Raw genomic sequence first — 13371 nt, 5'->3', positions numbered from 1 at the left:
AAGCACTAGTTTGCTGCAAGATGACATAACATCTATCAGTAGAATGAAACAGCTGTCTCAGGCAACAAAGATAAAAAAGTGAATGCCTTCAGAATAGAGAAGGAAATTGAGGACAAGCACTGGATTCTTCAAACTTAAAGAACCTTCATAATAAAAGAGGTACCTCAATGTTAAACAGCAGGGTTGAAATCTTGGCTCCACTAGTGTCAATGACAAAACTCCTATTGACTTCAATAGGGCTGAGATTTCATCCTGGGTGTCAGTAACCAGCTAGCTCAAGGCAGATAATGAGTTATGGAACTACTCTTCTTCAAGGTCAGCAGTTCAAATCTAACTCAGGTAAGTAGTGACTTTCTGCTGACTGTTAGGCCTATGAAATAGGTTGATATTTAAAATCAGGTTCCCAGTAGACAGGTCTCCCCATATTTTGAAAACCACTGTTTTATTTCATACTAGTGGCACCTTTACTGGAACACTCAGCAAAAAGACAGATGAAGCATGCTGACTAAACTATAGTGCTGGGGCTAGTTTCTCCAAAAAATAGTTGGAGTAGCGAAGGGGGAGCTTGCATTGATGCTGCCTATGCTATACTTCATCACTTAGTAAAAGTCATCAGTCTCCAACACCTTTTACAAGCACTTTGAAATGAAAAATCCTATATAAGGGTAAATTTTCCCTGACAGCAGGTTACTTCCACAGCTGCCTTCTGCAGGTTTCTTCCATGCTCCTGTGAAACCACAGCTGGCCACTGTTGGAAAGAGAATATTGAACAAAATGAATTGCTGATCTGATGCAATATGGCAATTCCTGTTTCCATGTTCCTAGAATTAATATAAAAATATTTTAGGAAAAACATCAAATGTTTTGAAAGTATTGGCATGTGTTTACAATATTTCTGAAACTAAGTTTTCCATGAAAGTCTTTTGTTAATGCCACAATAGTGATGTGAGATAATGTATTGTTATCTATGTTTTAAACACATAAATCTTTATATCAGAGAACTTGAAGTGCTTCAGAGTAGAAATTACTGGAATTCCAATTAAATGAGAATTAGTGTCTGCTTCCTAAAAGTTTCCCTTGAAATTAAACAAGTGAACAAGAACTAATGTAATCTAGCCTGGAAAGAAATATAATTTTTAACGCCCTGCAGCAGATCAAGCAAAATAGTCCTATTTCAAACATTATGCCATTAGAGTTGATCAGGATGATTAGTTTTGATTGGGCAAGAAATAGCCTGACACCAAAAGTAAATTATCTATTCAAATGGAATAATGGAGAAAGCTTTAAAATTGTTGTAGGATGTTGGATATTATTTTTACACAACGTGGAAATTATGCCCTCAGAACTGTATCTTATGTGTCTCATTATTTGAAATCTTATCTCCCCTGAAATTTTTATGTGGACCTAAATTTGGTAGAAACTGAAGACCTAACAGTTTATAAGACTCACTTGGAGGTTGGGGGTGAGTATGCTTCAATGCCTGATAATGATACAATTAAACATATTCAATGCTGACAAACTGGATGACTTTTACTGCAAGGCAGAATCATAGAATCATAGGACTGGAAGGGACCTCGAGAGGTCATCTAATCCAGTCCCCTGCACTCGTGGCAGGACTAATTATCTAGACCATTCATGACAGGTGTTTGTCTAACCTGCTCTAAAACATCTCCAAATGATGGAGATTCCACAACTTCCTTAGGCAATTTATTCCAGTGCTTACCCACCCTGACAGTTAGGATGTTTTTTCCTAATGTCCAGCCTAAACCTCCCTTGCTGCAATTTAAGCCCATTGCATCTTGTACTAACCTCAGAGGTTAAGAATCTGAGCCATTAGTGATTATCTTCAAAAAGTCATGGAAGACTGGAGAGATTCCAGAGGACTGGAAAAGGGCAAATACAGTGTCAATCTATAAAAAGGAAAATAAAGGCAACCCAGGGAATTACAGAGCAGCCATCTTAACTTCAGTACCAAGAAAGATAATGGAGCAAATAACTAAGCAATCAATTTGCAAACACCTAGAAGATAATACAGTAATAAGTAACAGTCAGCATGGATTTGTCAAGAACAAATCATGTCAAATCAACCTGATAGCTTTATTTGACTGGGTAACAAGCCTTGTAGATAGGGGGGATATGGTAGATGTGATATATCTTGACTTTAGTAAGACTTTTGATACTGTCTCGCATGACCTTCTCAAAAAACAAATAGGGAAATACAATGTAGATGGAGCTGCTATAACATGGGTGTATAACTAGTTGGAAAACCATTCCCACAGAGTAGTTATCAGTGGTTCACAGTCAAGCTGAAAGGGCATATAAAGTGAGGTCCCCTAGGGATCAGTTTGGGGTCCAGTTCTGTTCAATATCTTCATCAATGATTTAGATAATGGCATACAGAGTATACTTATTTGCAGGCAATACCAAGCTGAGAGGGGTTGCAAGTGCTTTGGAGCATAGGATTAAAATTCAAAGTGATCTGGAGAAATAGTCTGAAGTAAATCGGATGAAATTCAATAAGAACAAATGCAAAGTACTCCACTTAGGAAGGAATAATAAGTTGCACACATACAAAATGGGAAATGACTGCCTAGGAAGAAGTTCAGCTGAAAGGGATCTGGAGGTCATAGTGGATCACAAGCTAAATATGAGTCAACAGTGTAACACTGTTGCAAAAAAAGCAAACATCATTCTGGGATGTATTAGCAGGAGCGTTGTAAGCAAGACATGAGAAGTAATTCTTCTGCTCACTCCACACTGATGAGGCCTCAACTGGAATATCATGCCCAGTTCTGGGTGCCACATTTCAGAAAAGATATGGACAAATTGCAGAAAGTCCAGAGAAGAGCAACAAAAATAATTAAAGGTCTAGAAAACATGACAGATGAGCAGGGCCGGCTCTGGCTTTTTGGCCGTCCCAAGCAAAAAAAAAAACCTGCGGCGCGGCAGAGCGTGGGTGCAGGGGGAACGGCTGGGGGAGGGGGGAGGGAGCGGGCGGGAAAGAGAGAGAAGGGGGCGGCCAGGGCTACAGCAGGGGCGCTGTCACGCGGCCCCTCCCGCTGCACCGCCTCCTGCCGCCTGCCAGGAGGGCTCCGCTCCGGTCGGCGGGGAGGGAAGGAAGAGGACTGCCCTGCCGGCCGCTCTGGTTCTCCACGCCGCTGCCCCCTACAGGGCGGCCGGAGCAGAACAAAACAAAAAAAAAGCGGCCGTGCCGCCTCGAACAATCTGCCGTCCCAAGCACCAGCTTGCTCAGCTGGTGCCTGGTGCCTGGAGCCAGCCCTGCAGATGAGGGAAGATTGGAAAAATTGGGTTTGTTTAGTCTGGAGAAGAGAAGACTGAGAGGGAACGTGATAAAAGTACATAAAAGGTTGTTAAAAGGAGGAGGATAGGACAAGAAGCAATGGGGTTAAATTACAGCAAGGAAAGTTTAGACTGGACATTAGGAAAAACTTCCTAACTGTCAGGGTGGTTAAGCACTGGAATAAATTGCCTAGGGAAAGTTGTTGAATCTCCATCATTGGAGATTTTTAAGAGCAGGTTAGACAAACACCTGGGGACACCTTAGTCCTGCCATGAGTGCAGTGGACTGGACTCGAGGACCTCTCAAGGACCCTACCCTACCAGTCCTACGATTCTATGATTCTATAAGAGCTCAAAAGCTTGTCTCTCGCACCAACAGAAGTTAGTCCAATAAAAGATATTACCCCACCCACCTTGTTTTTCCCATGATCTTAATGGCAGAGAAAGGTTTTTTAGCAGCCATAGTCCACCAGAGTATTTACAAAAATAAGCATCTATCTGTCTAGAGAGAGAGAGAGAGAGAGAGAGAGAGAGAGAGAGAGAGAGAATAGATTTACTCCATCCCTGAACATGAAATCTAAGTACATTCATTCTGGGTTATTGCTAAACCTGCCACTTCCAAAGAACTGAGGACCCAATCCTATACTTCTTTCTCAGGTAAATTCTCTTTGACTACAATGGTGGCTTTGATAGAGTAAAGAGTACAGGATTGGACCCCAGGGGAGTTTAAAGAGGCAAGAAATTCAGTAACCAAAACTATCCTAGACACTGCAGCATCCCTTCCTTCATGCTCTGGAACTCAGAAAATAGTCTACAAATCGTTGCTGAATTTCACACTTTTTCTATCTGATAAAAGACCATATATTTGCCATCATGTTGTTTGCTCATGTCTTTGATATCCTGAAGGACAATTCATTGTTTTAATGCATGATGATGTGTAATTAATCATGTAGCAAGAACAATACTAATCACCCCTCTTTGCATCAGCCATCACTCTTCAGCCCTTATTGTATCTGAATCAATCTGGGCTCATTTATATATAATCATGACTTGTTTGTATAGAAAAAAAGTCAACCACAAATAATGTGCATAGGTACTACCACAACACAATATAGTAAGCAGAGATACAAGTATTAGGGAAACTAAAAAGGGGGGAAAGGTGCTTGTTTGTTAGTTTTAGATTTGTAAAACTAGTAAATATTTTAAGTAAAGAGCACATTATAACCATTGAAAACAGACTTTCAGAGAACAATACAACTGAAAATGCATATAAACCATTTTTTTTAAAAAACATCTAAGAACTTTCAAATTATCAACCCATCCTAACTTTTTAAAACTACACTTCTGACTATACTATTGCAGGATAGCTGAAGGACAAGTACTTAGAAAAGTTACATATAAACACATTTATACCCATTTTCAGATGTATGGTCTCTAAGAGCTGCATCCATTAAAAATATATTCAGCTTCTGCACCAAGTTTTATCAGCCTTGCCCTGTCTTCCAAGGTGTGCCAACTGAACATATTTTTTACTAAACCTGCCATAGAGGGTTTCTTACATTATTCTTCAGATCATTCAGACAAACATCAAATGTGCTGTGTATAAAACGCTAATATAAAACTATTTTTGATTTTGTTTTAGAGTTAATTCAATGACCATAGATAAAAAGTCCTGTAATAAGTTCTAAATATAAATGGTATTGGCACTGACTGACTTTAAGCACAAGCAGTCTCACTGAAATCAGTTGGACTACTCACATTTAGAGTCAGGCATGTGCTTCAGTACCTTGTAGCTACTTATGATTTTGCATGATATAATATGGCATAATCTAGTATATTTTTACAATACAAAATACATACATGTGTGTATTTCCCAGACACATTAATACCAAAGTGCAAAAGGTGCTCTACCATTCAGAATTAACTGAGAAATAAATTCTTATTCAAGATTAGATTAGATTTGAATATTTATTAATTTGATAACTTGGATGCTGGGCAAGACTGATTTCCATATTCAGCTAGCAACCAAGAACTATTTTCCTAATCTTAAACAGTGAACTAGTTTATAGAGCTGCTTCAGATGATCCATAGAATAACTTAAAGCAGTTCAGCTAAAGATGTGTCTCTGCAATTTTGAACCCCTTTAAAAAAGGGCTGTTCTACCCAAAATGTGTACACATAACAGCTATTAAGTTTAATGAGAGTTAGATGTGTATTAAGGGGGGAATATAAGAAATGTTAAGATTAATGCAATATTTAACAGGAAGTCAATGCAATACATTATGAAAGATTGGAGTAACATAGAAACAGGGTCTGCACTGGTTCACTGGCACAAAGAAGCCATACACATGTAGATACAGTGTAGGGGATCTTCTAGTGCAGTGGTTCCCAAACTTTTTCCACCACTTGTGCAGGGAAAGCCCCTGGCGGGCCAGGCCGGTTTGTCTACCTGCTGCATCCGCAGGTTTGGCTGATCGTGACTCCCAGTGGCCGCGGTTCGCTGCTCCAGGCCAATGGGAACTGCTGGAAGCGACGCTGCTCCAGGCCAATGGGAGCTGCACAAGTGGCGGAACAAGTTTGGGAACCACTGTTCTAGTGGTATAAAGATCCCATAGCAGTTCCAATGCCATTCCCACTCCAGTCCCCCATATATGGGGTGCAGCTGGGGGGGAAGAAAAGTGCTCTACTTTAGGCCAATCCACAGTAGGGTGACCAGATATCCTGATTTTATAGGGACAGTCCCGATTTTGGGGACTTTTTCTTATATAGGCTCCAATTAACCCCCACCCCTCTCCTGATTTTTCACACTTGCTGTCTGGTCACCCTAATCCACTGGCAGCTGGACACTCCATGACTGGAGCTGAGGCCATAAAAGTGGCTTGAAACCCCCTTAGCCACCTCTTCTCTTGATGCTGCTGTTCAATCTGTGCCATAATTGCAAATAGAGGGTTTTGGTCACTATATTCCTTTCTTGTTGTTCATTTTCTATATACAGTTCTCCCCTTTCAGTAAATTGTTAAAAAAAAATAACAGTTTCTGTCCCTTGTAGATTACTTGGAGTCCTATAGGGGATAGAGCCACAAATTTTTGTTCTCGCTGCAGCTCTGGGTTTTTGATCCTTCCTCTCTCTTTCAAGATTCACTGAAAATTTCTGGGGTGAAAAATGTAATTTTTATTCATGGCACAGTATGTTGGGCTGTAGAATCTCCCTCTATTGCCGAAGTTTTTAAAAAATAATAATGATGACAGCAAACGGGTTTTTACCATAGCCAGGATTCCATAGTTCAGAACACTGCAAGCCCAATTAGTACTAGGAATCAGGAAAATGCTGTAGACTCAGGTAGACCAAGTGGTTCTCTAAATTATCTACTTCTTTTGCTAGGTGAGGATAGTTCTCCATCTGTGTCTCACAGCCCTTGCTGACTCTGGTCTCCATTTCCTCAGAGCTGCTGACCCTGTTCTCTGTATCAGATGGCCATTGGGTGCTAGCTGCCTCAAAGACAGACCAAGAAAACTGAAAACTTCATCTTTGTGTCATTAACTGCTTGCATAATCACCCATCCAAGTGATAAGCATCCCATGCAATGCTTATAACTACTTATGACTAAGTACGAAAGTCTTTAGCAGGGTGAGCTGCTCCAATGCAGAAGGAAAGCCTCACATATTCAGTGATGTCCATTAAACAAAGCGCATATTTGTTTATTTGCTCTTTTCTGTAGCACCTATTGCTATAGTAGCTAGGCAAAGATTAAAAACTAATTAGGCATGGCAAGGACAAAAACAAATGCAGTCATTCAAATGATAAACAAAATAAGTGCCCTGCATTATGTCCTGAAGGTCAATATACTCAAGTTCTGTTCGACTTTCAAGGGAAGCAAATTCCAAAGCCAATGACAGCTCTCCACTAAGGAACTTACTTCAGGAATTAATATCAAGAGTCTCCCATTTTTTCTGAACTTTTATGATGGGGCTTTAGGTGACAGACAATCTTCCAGATGATTAGATCTCACCCCACCCAGGACTTTGAAGATCACAACCAAGAGTTTCAATTCCATCTGGAATAAATAGGAAGCTAACACAGAGATTTGAGCACAGGCTTTAAGAACTCAAGGTAGCTGAAATCACTTAGGTGGCAGGCAGCTGTGTTCTGCCCCAGATGGACCTTCTGGGTGAACTTCAAGGTTTTCCCTAAGTAGAGATCATTGCAGTAACAACAGTACGGATGACTATTGTGAGGTCATCACAGAGAGGAATAGACACAATCTCCTGACCACCCACAGACCATGACAGATATTATAAGTCATTGCTAATGAGAATATAGAATCAGAAATAGATCTAATAGGACCCTGAGGCAGCACACCATTTTGGCAGAAGTGAGTATGTTCCCTCAATCAATGCTGCAGACACTACTTCTGTCAATTCTTTTTTATACTTCCCCTTGTTGACAAGTATTGCCTTGGTCTTATCCTGGCTGTGATAGCCAGTTTGTTTTTATCCAGCTCCCTATTTCTGCCAGATCATGGGAGAGGCTCCTGGAAACTACACTAGAGGCTTCATATATACATTAAACAGGAGAGGGAATAAGACAGAATCCTGCAGTATCTGGCATATGTAGGCCCACAGAGAGAAAGAGCAATTCATCATTCAGCACTGACCTGGAAAGTAACAAATGAACTCACTGATGGGCCAGTCCATTCACTTGTGCAAAATCTTGCAGATGAGTCAGTAAAGACCTCATGGTCAATGGTATCAAAAGCACTAGCGAGATCCAATCAAATCACCACAGACACATTTTGTCCATTACAACTAAAAAATTATTAGACAAAAATATCTGTATAGTCTCAGTTCTGAACTTGCACTGCTAGAGGTAAAACAATGTGTGGAATCTAACTCTAGCTGGAGATGACCCATTACCACCTATTCATCCTTCCCAAAAAACTGGGGTCCAAGTGGGTGACTGGTGAGGTTGTTAACATCTAAAGGTGGGTTTTTTGGAATGGACTAACTGCTGCTTGTTTCAGTGTGATTGGCAGCTTGTCCTCTTGCAGAGCATTATTAACAGTCCTCATCCATGATGTTCCCCGGGTCTCTCCACTAGCTTCAGTCAGTCACAAAGGACAGGAATCTATATCATAGTTGATTGGTTACAATTCCCCAACCACACCCCAAAATTTAGTAAATGAAACTGGCTGAAGTCCAAGCAGTACAGGTGGGACATTTCTTACCTCCTGTTCCAACACAATGGTCCAGATCCTTAACTAGTGTAGATCAGCATTACTCTATTGAAATTTACAGATGAGGATCTGGCCCATAGCTCTTATCCTTTCTCAACCTGGAACAAAGACCATAGCCAGAAAATTTTTTATTCTCCAGGGAAGCAAATGCATATTCATGATTATTTAGATTATTTGGAGCAGGGCTTGTGTCTTTCTTTGTGTTTTGCACAGTGCAAGCTTGCCGTTGGTGTTTAACAAATAATAAATAACAAGGATGCAACCAAAATGTGCTAGTCATTCTACAAACAAATGCAGAGAAAAGGCTGTTGACCCAAGGAGCTTATACTCTAAATAGGTAATGTACAGATGAAGGATGGGAGAAGGATATAACAAAAACACAGCAATTGTGTGGTAGTTGAGCTCATCTTGCTTGGCTGGGTCTTTCCCATTTGGACTGTTCTAGCTTCTTTAATAATGTATGTATAAAATAAATGATTATTTTATTTATTTATTTACTAACATGGATTTTGTTAACACTTGAATGAAGGGAAGGAAGGTGTCTATAAGGCTATAAGCCTTTTGGAAAGGTGTGTGTTTTAAGGAAGAACTTCAAGGAGGATTTGGGATGAAATTGTGTGACTCAGGGACACAAGGTTGTGAAATATGTTTCCAAGGAAAGGATAAGAGTAAAAGGCAGGAGAATTCCTGCAATGCATGATCTACAAGTCCATTATTGTAAAATCAAAGTATACATGCACTAAGTACAAATTCTGGGAGCCACTTATATACATACAATTTGACCCCAAGGTCTCTGTAAAAGATACCATCTGACCTTGATTCACTGGAGCCAGCATAGAAAGTCTCCAGAAGTAGAAAGCCCACCTGCAGAAGGCTGAAGCTGTGCAAGATTTCTGAAACTCCCACTATGTCAGAGAACCCAAATGTGGTCAGAGTGACTCAGAAGTGGATGATGAAGGTGTCATGGCTAGGTAACACTGGCACAGCCATGCACTGTTTCCATCTCTCTCCTGTGTAGCCTCTGCCAGCAGGGATTCATAGAAGCCCCAGCTGCAACTTAAAGCTGCCCTTCCCCGGTAGAGCCTGTGAGATAGGGCAGCACAGCAAACACTCCTTGCCCTCCCTTGCCATTAAATCCCCTAGAGGGTGCAGCAGCTGTTACTTGTGCAAGAGGTGAAATCTGCACTGCCCTGCTGAGGAGAAGCAAGCCCAGTGTCTCCAATCTTAACCTTGTGATTGGGCTTCCTCTGCTGCAGTGGTTCTTACTGTCACCACGCCGAGGGCTTGTCTTCACTACGGGGAGATCAACACTGCTGCAATAAATGCAGCAGGGGCAAGGCAGAGCACTCTCCAGTCAACCTCGGTACTCCAGCTCTCCGAGAAGAGTAAAGGAAGCCTACCGGAGAGCGTCTCCTGTTGATGCAGTGCAGTGAAGACACCATTGTAAGTCGACATAAGCTATGTTGTCTCCAGCTACATTATTCATGTAGCTAGAGTAACGTAACTTAGGTCGACTTAACCCAGTAGTGAAGACAAGCTTTTAGTATGCTCTCCAAGGACCTGTTCATAGACAAAGATGAAAGGATCTCACTGAGGGAAAGAAGCTAGAGCAATCCAAATGGGAAAGACCCAGCCAAATAGCAATTTCTGTCTTTCTCATCATACAACTTATCCCATGGACTCCGGCAAGTAAAATAAATAGCAGCTGGGACCAGCCTCTGCGGAGCAGGTAAATGGAAGAGCACCCCCCTTACTTTGCAGCCACTCCAAGGATGTCTAAGGCATCAATAATTCCTTCTTGCTTAGTAATGAGAACTGTAGCTATCAAGATCTCCTATAGGCTATTAGCTGATACATTTTAAATAGTCATAGGCAGAATATTATGCACAAGCCATACAGTGCAGAACATCCAAGTAAAACACCAGTATATTAGCCAATAAGAAGAAAAATTATTAGACATGTGTGTAAATGTGCTACCCTTAATTGCATATAGAAGATTTACTTCCCTGTCATTTTCAGGGCTGCTGCTGCATATCTAGGCTTAGTATCTAATACAATGGGTAGAATATTGTGTAGACAAGTACACAACAATACAGCATATATTTTTCTCACAACTTTTTCATGAGGATGAAAGTTACTAAAAAATGAATAAACAAAAAAAAAAGAGAATTGAACAGAGCAAAGTTTTTTGCCATATGGTTCTGGAAGCAAAGTAAGAAAAATCAGGGAATCTTTGTTAATGCTGATGTTTTATAAATCTAGGTAATCACCTTGTTCCTCCCATCCTAAAGTTAATAAAATAAAGCTTCATTCAATGTATTTTAAAACAAAAATACTTTCTTATCAACAGAAAGAATTGTTTTGCTTAAAATGAAAAATGAATTGCTTAGATCATACATCCCGTAGACATTGACAAGTCTAATCTTCCTGATTATCTCTTCAATAAATCTTAATTTCAGAAGAAAACTGCTATTACAAAGATTTCCTTTTAGCTATAAGGGGGCGGAAAAAGGATGATGGAGTCCTTATTTCATAAATCATATCGCAGAACATATAACAAACTTGAAAATAATGTTTTGAGGAAGATCTTACTAACCTTGTTTAAGATGGATGCATCCTTTTAAGACATTAGTGTATCCAATAATATATTTTGTGGTTTGCCCTTATATGTTTAATCATAAGTATATATGGAGCTGCTTTTAAAAGCAAAGTTACTTTATTTCTGCGGAAGTAAAAGAATCACATTTTAAATCTGAAAATAACAATGCTCTCAACAGATTGTAGTTCACATTTTGAAGTCTCGAGGTTAGGTTACTGCACTGCCTTATATTCCTTTGTTACCGCGTTCCTGAAAATCTTAGTGTAAGAATCAGGCTGTGCAAAATTGTGCCATTAAAATATACCTCTCAAATGGCCCCCATTTGGAGGGTTATCCCTCATTTTAGTCCCAAAATTCCCTAAATCCCACCCTAATTTATCATGCCCTCACTTTTGTAGTTGAAAACTATTTATATCAGAAATAAAGAATCATGAAACTAAGAATATAGAGAGACTTATTTACACTACAGATATGAATCACTCAGTACTTTGTTTCCAGTATGAATAGATTTTTTTTCTTTCCCCCACTTTGGGCCATTCTTTCACGTTGCATCTCACATTAGCTGATTGAAAGGTATGGCTAGAATCTTAACGCTTAGGGAGCTAGATCCTGGGATGCATCCAAACTGCTTGGCAAAGCAAGGCAGCAGGAAATATTCACAAAATAATTATCTTTGTACCACTTTAAAATGATATGGAGTATTCAATAATAACAAGCAATCAGAAGCCAGTGAAGCTACTTTGAGCTTGATTCTGCTTCCACACTGGTGTACACCTCTGACTTAATTGGTATTAATCCTGATTTGCCCTCATGTAATGAAGCTCAGATTCAGTCCTCTGTTGTCCAGGATGGTGTCTGAAGGATGAGCAATGGGAGGCCACAATCAATACTGAACCTGAATGAAAGACATGTACAAATTGTTGGAAAGCCTCAGCCGGGCAGATCTCTTCCTTGTGAAACACAGAGGTTTCCTTGGGAAAGTCAATTCAGTATAGCAACAGAACCTCACTAATACACACACCTCGTGAACCTCACACAGTCTCTCCTCGCCTCACAGAAAATGTTTAATATTACTAAGGCATCAATATTTTTACAAAAACATACTATCCAATATTTACTCCTAGAGGAAGTGTTATAATATACAAGTAAAAATGAACTATGATTGTCAAAATAAATGAACAAAGTCTATGTAGTAATGCAATATCCTTGCCTTTTTATGATGTCTATTCATTGACTTACTGGTTTGTAAATTTATGTTGGTTCTCCCCATCAGTGAAATTTTTCTTTATTTAAAATCTGTGTATTAATAATTTACAGTACATAAATAATCACCAGCTACAGTAAAATATCTACAATCTCATTTTCAGGCAACTGCTCATTTTAATAGACTACCCCAAAATTTCTCCAAAGACAGCAGTTACCAACTAGTGCCCCAGTCCTGCAGACTCTTGCCCCCATGAAGAGTCACTTGCAAGATTGGTCATGTCCTGGAAACATAATCCACATGCACAAACCCTTGTACCTATGTGGAGGAGCTCCACTGACTTCAGTGATAATCTGTGGTTCTCTCCTACAGATTCAATTGTAAGATCAGAGCCTAAGAGAGACAAGACAAATGGATCCAAGACCAGACACAGCTATGGGAAAGGTGAGCAAGAAGAGATTCTTTTTGAAGAGAATGGGCTTCTAGACTAAGTGGGCTAAAGGGGGAAAGTGAAGAAAGGGGTGGCATGTAACAATGCTAGAGAATCACAGAATCATTATTACCACTGAACATGGAACTATAAAATTAGAAAAAGGGAAATAACTACTCTTATCCCTAAAACAGCTCTATCTATATCTTTCCACCTTACTGTAGAGCTTCTGACTACAACCTTTCCCAGCCCTTCCTCCTCTTGCCTGGCTTTTTGCAACTATATTAACATGGTCTGAATCTGGCTGATCCAGTCCTTTGACAGGAAAATCCTTTGGGAGGAATTTGACATTTGGGGGAAGAAGGAAAAAGCCCTCTATTAGGGCTTTTAGTTTTTGTTTTGTTTTGTTTTGAATTGCTGGCTGGGTGAAGCTAGTTGAAATGGTAGAATAAGTCCTGGGGAGATGCATTAATTGGCATATGAGGCACTCAGTGGTCCATAATAAATTTATTTTCACATGGTTCTGCAATTTATTGTATGGCTGTGCAATTTATCACATGGATATAACCTCCACGTATGTAGTATGCCTGTGTACATGCATAGA

The sequence above is a fragment of the Malaclemys terrapin genome, chromosome 2 (genome assembly GCF_027887155.1).
Source record: "Malaclemys terrapin pileata isolate rMalTer1 chromosome 2, rMalTer1.hap1, whole genome shotgun sequence".
In the NCBI taxonomy this organism is placed as follows: Eukaryota; Metazoa; Chordata; order Testudines; family Emydidae; genus Malaclemys; species Malaclemys terrapin.
The sequence above is the reverse complement of the archived record's forward strand: the minus strand, read 5'-3'. Positions refer to the sequence as shown.